This window comes from Bidens hawaiensis, unplaced genomic scaffold (genome assembly GCF_021521415.1).
Source record: "Bidens hawaiensis isolate Kalapana, Puna unplaced genomic scaffold, B.hawaiensis_p1.1 tig00044091_1, whole genome shotgun sequence".
Lineage (NCBI taxonomy): Eukaryota > Viridiplantae > Streptophyta > Magnoliopsida > Asterales > Asteraceae > Bidens > Bidens hawaiensis.
The window spans coordinates 46109-55326 of record NW_027497817.1 but is presented as its reverse complement, the minus strand read 5'-3'; positions in this window follow the sequence as shown (position 1 = coordinate 55326).

The following is a 9218-nucleotide window of genomic DNA, read 5'->3' as shown; positions in this document are numbered from 1 at the left end:
CTTTATTCAAAAGATATAAGGTAAATAATCCAAATACCGAAATAATTCAAGGTCATAAAGAGGCGTTTACAATACGTAATTAAGAATAAGACAAAATAAATTAAGATAGATAAAAGGAACGACAAAAGTCTTCATGGTCATTGAGTAGCTTAATTGACGTGACTTGAAGCACCATGAGCAGTTGCATCATAGGAGTTGGAGCAGTCGAGGTAGATTGATTTGGGGTAACTTGAATAGCGTGAGCTTGAACAGTTTGCAAGAAGGTTGTTTGGTGGAAATATGTCTGGTAAACTTGAGCTTGTGGTTGCGAGGTTTTCTAGTGTTGGGTTAAGTAAGGTTGACCTTGATTGATGGGAGGAGTTTGAGGGACATGAGGTTGATGGGTTTCCACAATGGTAGCAAGCACGGGTATTAGGAACATAGGGTTGAGCATGAGAGGTAGGTTGTTGAGGAACATCTTGTGCAGTGGGCGGGACACGGCATGTGTTAGCAAGATGGCCATAACGATTAAATTGGATGCATCGACGGCATGGGGATTAACCGAGTGATGATAGTTACAAATGGGGCATAATGGAAAAGGACCGAGGTAAGGTTTCTTGTTTGAGGAGACTTGCGGGTGATTAGGATTTGTTGCAGCAAGATTCTTACGTTTATGTTGTGAGGATGAGTGGAGGTAGACGGTTTTTGTAGTCACCTGCAGGGGAATTAGTGGGAAAAGTTGAATCGGTTGCATTGATGTTTTGAATTTGTGTCACTATCCTAGGGATTGCAGCAGTTATCTCTTTGGTGATACAGGCATCTATACGGTGGTCGTGAGAATCAAACGATTGATGTCGAGAATAACGTTGGTTTGTTGAATGAGACATTCTATAGGGACCAAAAATGATGATTTATAAAATGAAGGATAAATTGTGGAACCATAAGAATAGTAAAATGTTTAATTATGTGAAAATAATAATGTTGTCTTAATAAGTGAGGAATGGCGTCATGGGGATTAAAAGTAAAAGTTTATAAGATGAGGGGGGGGTACATTGCGTAAATAGTTATTAAAGGATGTAGTCAGTAAGATTAATGTGTGATGACTACATGAGGAGTTAAGTCAGTTTAAAATTTTGATTATTAAGTTTAAAATAACTAACAAAATATAAATTGTGGATGTTTGCATCCCATGAGCTTTCCATGGCAATTTAAATGGCTCAACGAACTAACGAAAAACAACTGAGTTGGACAGCCCATGAGCGTTACATGGCAATTTGATTGTCCCAACTAATTAACGAATTAACAATGCAATGAAGTTTGTCGGCCCAATGAGCGTTACACGACGTTTTAACCGACCAAACTAAATAACGAACTATCGAAATAAATATGGGTAGTCGGAGTATCTTGTGAATCACCACGTTTGATTACTCCAACAAAAATACGAAAAAAAGTTAAGAAATGAATAGTAGGAGTGCCCATGGGTTCCATGGATTTTTCACCCAACTAACCATTTAAATAACGGAACACAATAACCGGGAAAACCGAGTTTAGCCACGAATCACCGTGAATTCGGTTAAAATTAACCTAATATGGCATTTATGGGTCTCGCTCGGGTCCATAGGGTTGAGTATTGTGGTCAGGTTATCACCCAGGTAAGGAATAACGTCTTACCTTTGGTTCTTGGAACCGTTTTGCCAGTGCCCAACTCACAGTTTCTCTTCCCCTTTCATTTATCATAGGGACATGCCACATAACCTAGCCTTAAGGTTTACGAGTGAAAACAACAGGTGGGAATTCTTAAGGAATTTCCCGAAAATAAAAGCAATCTAATTTCGAAAAGTTTTCCTTGAATGTTGAGGCATAGCCTCGAAATTTGTGTGTGTGTGTGCATAACAATAAATAATAGGTAATTATCTAAGAAAGCTGTAAACAATTTAAAATTGAACACATAAAGGTAAACAGATAGGCACGTATAGGGTTCCTAAACATGTGTCTAAGGTAATTTCTAACGACCTATCTTAAACCTTTGGCTCTGATACCAATCTGTCACACCCCAACCTACGGCGGAAATGCCGGGGTGCGAACTGATTGTCACAGCTCTCAAGGTACTATCATGCAATATTTAAATGACAATATATATTAATTAAATTCAATTATCAAATAAATCAAAATACAAACAAGTATAATTTATACAATAATACAGATTTTATACTTCTTGATTAAAATATTCTTCTAACTAAAGTCTTCACTAAGTCTTCACCAACCCGCATATGCGTATAAAATAGAATTTTGTCAACAACACATGTTGAGTGAGCAACACACCAGTTTAAGTGTACATATAGTATAGTATAAAAATAAGTATTTGCAACAAGTCATATGAGAATAACAAATTAACCAAATGAGCAAGTATAACTGTGATGTCGAGAAGCACAAAGGCTATAACGACTGGCGTATGATCATACTAGACTGAGATTATGTTGAACCTCTCCGAATGCGGAAGCATACGAAGCAAATAAGCACATAAACAAGTAAGGTATAAGTTGTTAACACATAAGACAAAGTTGCAGTTTTGTGTATAAGTATAATGAGAAAGTATATTTACGCATATGTCCCCAAAACATTGAAAGCAGTAAAATAGGGGAATGTGGTACTCACCTCAATAGATGATCAAAGGTGAAAAGAGAATATTAAGAATGACGATTCACGGAAATCACGTGTTGACGATATATATATATATATATATATATATATATATATATATATATATATATATATATATATATATACACTCACACACACACATTAAACGTATTTTTACATTTAAATAAAAAAATCTCTTTATATAAACTAAAAAGTTTTATAAATAATTATTTAAGTATTTATATGTAACTAAATCATATTATTTACAACAAAGCTTTGTTAATAAAATTTATAATAAATCTAAGCAATATTTAACTTTCGTAAGAATATACCCGATCATCAAAATCTCGAACCTCACCGAATCTCGAACGTCTTTGATTAGCATTCGTATTTTAAGTTTATAATTACTTATCGTCATAACTCATACTTAAGATTTTTCCGTTGGACAATCTCTAAACAAGTGACGCTTCGTATCTTTGTTTATTTCGTTTGCTTGCTCGACTAGGTGAGTACCACATTCCCCTATTTTACTTGTTTTCCACGTTTTGGGGACATATGCGTAAATTGTATTTCTTATATATATATAGTTATACTCAAAACTGCAACTTTGTCTTATGTGTTAACAACTTATACCTTACTTGTTTATGTGCTTATTTGCTTTGTATGCTTTCGCATTCGGAGAGGTCCAACATAATCTCAGTCTAGTATGATCATACGCCAGTCGTTATAGCCTTGTGCTTCTCGACATCTCAGTTATACTTACTCATTTGGTTATTTTGTTATTCTCATATGACTTGTTGCAACTACATATTTTTGATATATACTATATGTAAATTTAAACTTGTGTGTTGCTCACTCAACCTTGTGTTGACAAACTATATTATTTTCAACGCATATGCAGGTTATCGTGTGACGTGATTATCAAGATTGTTTGAAGCAACTTAGGATGCATGTTAGAGAAAAGATACAAGAATTTAATTTTGGATGTTTAATGTAATTGTTTATTTATAACATTGATGTACATGAATATTTGTTTTATTTGAAATTATTAAATAGATATTGAAACTTATATTGTGCATGATAGTAACCTTGAGAGCTGTGACAATCAGTTCGCGCCCCGGCATTTCCGCCGTAGGTTAGGGTGTGACAATTGCGATCCCTAGGATAGTAACTCAAATTCGGAACTTTAATGCAACCGATTCAACCTTTCCCACTAATTCCCCAGCCGGTGACTACAAACCATCTACCTCCACTCATACTCACAACAAGAAATGCAAAAACCTTGCGGCAACAAATCCTACCCACCCGCAAGTCTCCACAAACAAGAAACCTTACCTCGGTCCTTTTCCGTCATGCTCCATTTGTAACTAACATCACTCGGTTGAATCCCTGTGCCGTTGCTGCACCCACTGTAATCGTTATGGCAATCTTGCTAACACCTGCCGTGTCCCACCTACAGCACAAGCTGCCCTGCAACAACCTACCCCTCTCAACCTGATGTTCCTAATACCTGTGCTTGCTATCATTATGGAAACCCAAATCACCTCCGTAATTCATGTCCTCATTGTATCAATGCTCATCAATCTCAAACCCATCAACCTCATCCCATCAATCAGGGTCAACCTTACTTAACCCAACACTACCAAACCTCGCCACCACAAGCTCAAGTTTACCAGACATATTTCCACTAAACAACTCTCTTGAAAACTGTTCAAGCTCCAGTTTTCCAAGAAATGCCAAGTCAATCTACCTCGATTACACCAACTCCTATGAATGTAGCTCCTCATGGTGCCTCAAGTCATGCCAATTAAGCTAATCAACGATCATGAAGACCTTTGCCGGTCCCTTTACCTATCTTACCTTATTTTGTGTTTTTCTTAATTACATATTTTAACGCCTCTTTATGGCCTTGGATTATTTCTCATTTGAACTATTTATCTTTTATAATCTATCTTATGCATAAAGTTCCTTTTTATCCAATAGATTGTTTATTGAAGCCTACTTCCGTCTTATCTCTTTACCTTCGTTAACCTTAACCATATATAAGCTACCCATTCTTAAACTTTAAATACTTATATCTTTACGTTTAATAGTCTTAAAATTTCTTTGCTTCATTAAAATTCACTGCAACTTTTGGAATTGTTTTTCTAATTAAAACTCATTAAAATGTATGTTTTCTCAAAATCATGTTTTACTCAAATGTTTTGTAACCCACACAATGGGACAAGTCATGTGGACCATCCGACGATCTAAATAATTATGGTCTGGAACATAATTATTGAAGTCCTCGCATGGAAATTATGATGCGTAAGATTGTGTGTCATAATATAGAATCGGAAATAATTGAGATAACGGTACAAATGTAAAAATGATAAGGACATGGTGGATACGCCACTGGTACATCCTATATATAAGTGCCCTTATCGGATTTGCATTTGGAGCGTTATTTTAACTATTCAAAGTTCGGTGTTATGATAAATTTTTAAATTTTCTTTTCCTCAAACTTTAAAGTTGCTGTTATGGTATTTTTTAATTTCGGGACGAAATTTCATAAAGTAGAGGAGACTGTAACAACTTGGGTTTTCCGAATATTATGAAAGGGCCATTACCCGACCCGCTTTTATGTTCGGATTATTTTATCAAATTATTTCCACGCATTTATCAAGTTAATTAATTGTTATTATATTATTATTTAATTTTTTTTTATATAATATACATTTATAACTTACTAGTAAAGACAAAGACTACCCCAAATAAAACTATTATCCCTTATGTTTCCACTTTCATATTTTAAGGACTAAAATGCAAAATAACCCATCTGCCAAGATCCAAACCCATATTCATATCCCTTTTACCAACCCGAGACCCGTTTGCCTTTCTTGGATCGCAATTCACATTGTAAACTTGGAAATCAAATCAAGGGTTGTTAATCTTGCCTTTTGCGGCCTAACCGACCCTCCTAAGTTAGTTATGTAGATCAATTATATTCGTATTAGAATATGTAACGAACCCGTCTTTAGCAATACACGGATATACCATGTAGAATCGTTTATACTGAAATTAAATATGGGTACACAATACTTACAAGCCAGCGACCTTAAACTCAATAACCAATTTCATTATCGAAGCCGGAAAACCTCAAACCTGATCATTCTTTGGCCGACAGTTTCATCGCGTCGTTCATCATCGACCTCTCACTATTTCTGGTAATTAATACATGTAACTTCATCGTTTTTAATCCACTCTCATTATCCCTAACTTTCATTAAACTAATACATCGCAGATTAAGCAACTGGTGAATTTAGGGTTTTGTTTTGAGTTGAGTTAGATCTTTGGCTGTTTTAAAATAATTATTTTCATTCTTTAAACATCATCGCAACCCAGCGCAGCTGGATGATTAGTATGGGTGTTTATGGGAGCCGGCCGTCAGACGCGGGTTCGAGTCTGGCCAGCCCCACCTTTTTACTATTTTTGGTTTTATTTGGTTTTAATGCTTTCTTTATTATTTATAACTTATATTAATAATAAGCAAATGTTATCTTTACATAACCGACACTACTAAGTCAATGTTTTCTCGTCAATTAACATTCTTTTAACTATAAATTAATGAGTATATATATATATCTATTATTTTATATGTAAATAATATGTTTATATATTTATTTTTACAAAAATATAACATATGTAATTATAACTAAATATGTTGAATACATGTTTACAGTTAACTCTCGTTAGATATTCAAGATAAATATTTATTATATATTATTATTATTATTATTATTACATATCATGACTATCATGACTATTTATCTAAATATTTATATATTTGCATTTTATTTATTCGAATAATTATTAAAGCCTATATTAAAATTTGTGATTTTATAAATATTAAAAAGAATGATTTTAATCGAGAAATGATAATCAATAATATTAGTCCTTGCAAAGGTAATCACTATTAAAAATCAATTGTTCAATTCGATAATATTCAAATCATAGCATAATTTAATTCACGTCGAAATCTCAAAGCCATTATATGTGTTATTTCATTATCAATTAATTAGTATTATTTAACTATTGACTAGGAATCCTTATCGGTGATTCCTGAAGGGGTTTAACTGCTCTCATCCTCATATCCTCACTTTTATTTTGTTCGTCCGATCAGGTGAGTACCATATTCCCCTATTTTACTTCTTTTTCCACGTTTTGGGGACATATTCGTAAATTATATTTCTTATATATACTTATACTCAAAAACCGCAACTTTGTCTTATGTGTTAACAACTTATATCTTACTTGTTTATGTACTTATTTGCTTTGTATGCTTCCGCATTCGAAGAGGTCCAACATAATCTCAGTCTAGTAAGATCATACGTCAGTCGTTAGCCTTTGTGCTTCTCGACATCTCAGTTATACTTGCTTATTTGGTTAATTTGTTATTCTCATATGACTTGTTGCAGCTACGTATTTTGTTATATATACTATATGTACAACTAAACTGGTGTGTTGCTCACTCAACATGTGTTGTTGACAAAATTCTTTTTTATACGCATATGCAGGTATCATAGAAATTTACTACAGGTTGGTGAAGACTTAGTGAAGAATTTAAGTTAGGAATGATACAATCAAGAATTAAATTTGTAATTGTTGTTTGTTTAATAAGTTGTATTTTGTACTTGAATTATTTGAATTATTAAATAGAATTAAATAGATATTGTCATTTAAATAATGTTGCATGATAGTAACTTTGAAAAGCTGTGAGCAATCGATTCGCCCCGGCATTTCCGCCGTAGGTTAGGGTGTGACAAGTTAATTCTTTTAATTTATGTGTTTTGCACGTGAAACACGTTAAGGTATTGCGTTTTACCCCGAGTGGTAAATATCTTAAGGTAAAGTTCATCGGGACACGTGTTTCGATACATTATTTAATTTCCATTCGTTATTGTAAGAATTACGAAGGGAACCCATTCGCTATCAATATTGATAACGAATTAAGATCATTAGGATTTTAAAAGACTAACGAATGTACTCATTCGTTGACCTCATTCGCTTCCGTTACACTAATAAAGTATGACCTCATTCGTCATTAATAATGATAACGAATGAAGAACGAATCTTTGTTGATTCGTTATGGATTTTAACTTATGTTTGATTCGTTAACTTTGGTTAACGAAAGTGAGTAATTCGTTAAATTTGAATTAACGAATGAGTCTATTAGTTTGCATAGGTTTGCGTGCAGATATAGAATATATATTGAAAAGTGGGTGAACGAATCATCCCATTCGTTCACCTCGTTTACAGCAAAAACAAAAAGAACCTCTTGCAAAAATTTTCCAAAATTTTCTAACATCATTAAATTGATTTTCGTTGATCATTTAAGAATTCTAAGGTATAGACAATTCAAGCGCAATGAAAATCGTCGAATCTCTTAGACATTTTATAGGTTAATTTGATAATTTATTAACTGGGTTTAAGGGTTAATCAATGAACACATTAACCTAGCTTGTTTGATGTAGTTGTTGATTAGGGTTAATTAACGTTGTTATTACGAGTACTTGGATACAAATTTTGTATTGATTCATCGTTGTTCATGGTTTAATTGATCCGTGGTATGCATGTTGACTGAGTTGTTCATCTAATTTTGACTCTGACAATGGATAGTCAAATTTGGATAATTATTGGTTCCTATTCGTTGTGGACAATGAATGGCTGGTCATTCGTGTCTAATAGAAACAAATGATCACATTCGTTGAACCTTCATAACAAATAAGCCACATTCGCGTGACTATATAACGAATGGACCTTCATTCACTATATATAATTCACGAATGGACTAATTCGTTCATGTTCCTTCGTTATTCACTTATTCGTCATTGTAAAACTAACGAATCAGTCCATTCGTTATAACGAATGATTTCATTCGTCATAACGAATGATACTTTTAACTTTTAAACAGAATTCAATTTTCATTAAGTATAAATTGAAAAATTGATTTAAATTAGAATTGACTTCGAGTTTACTAATATTCGGGGTTTATTATTACGGATATGGCAGATGAGATTATACCCGATGCCCCGAAACAACAGGATCCTATTGTACAAGATGTTGAACCACAAGTTGCCAATCCTCAAGTTGCTTAACCACAAGCACCATAACAACAATAGGCACCGGTTGTCCATGATCTGGGTTACGATAAGATGCACAACATTTGTTCGTTCTTGCAAGAATATTTTTCTGATCGAGCGATGTTTGGAGATATCATAGCATTCTTACGTCAATCTTGGATTAATTATGCTATATCCGCTAATGTTGGGGTACATTTTAGCGTGATACGACCGTTTTGGGATACTGCTGGATATGTGGAGGCTGAGAACCATATCGTTGTTGAGGTGAAGAAGAAGATTATCATTATTACTCCAGGATTGATACGTCGGGCTCTCAGAGTTGTCGATAACATGGATAATCCATGTGAGTTTGATCGGATGTTGATTCTCTGGTTATTTCGGAGTTTATGTTATACAGGTGACCTGGACCGTTCCAAGTATAACAAGGCCTACTTGTGCGAACAGTACAAGTACTTGCTACATGTGCTTATCCACTGC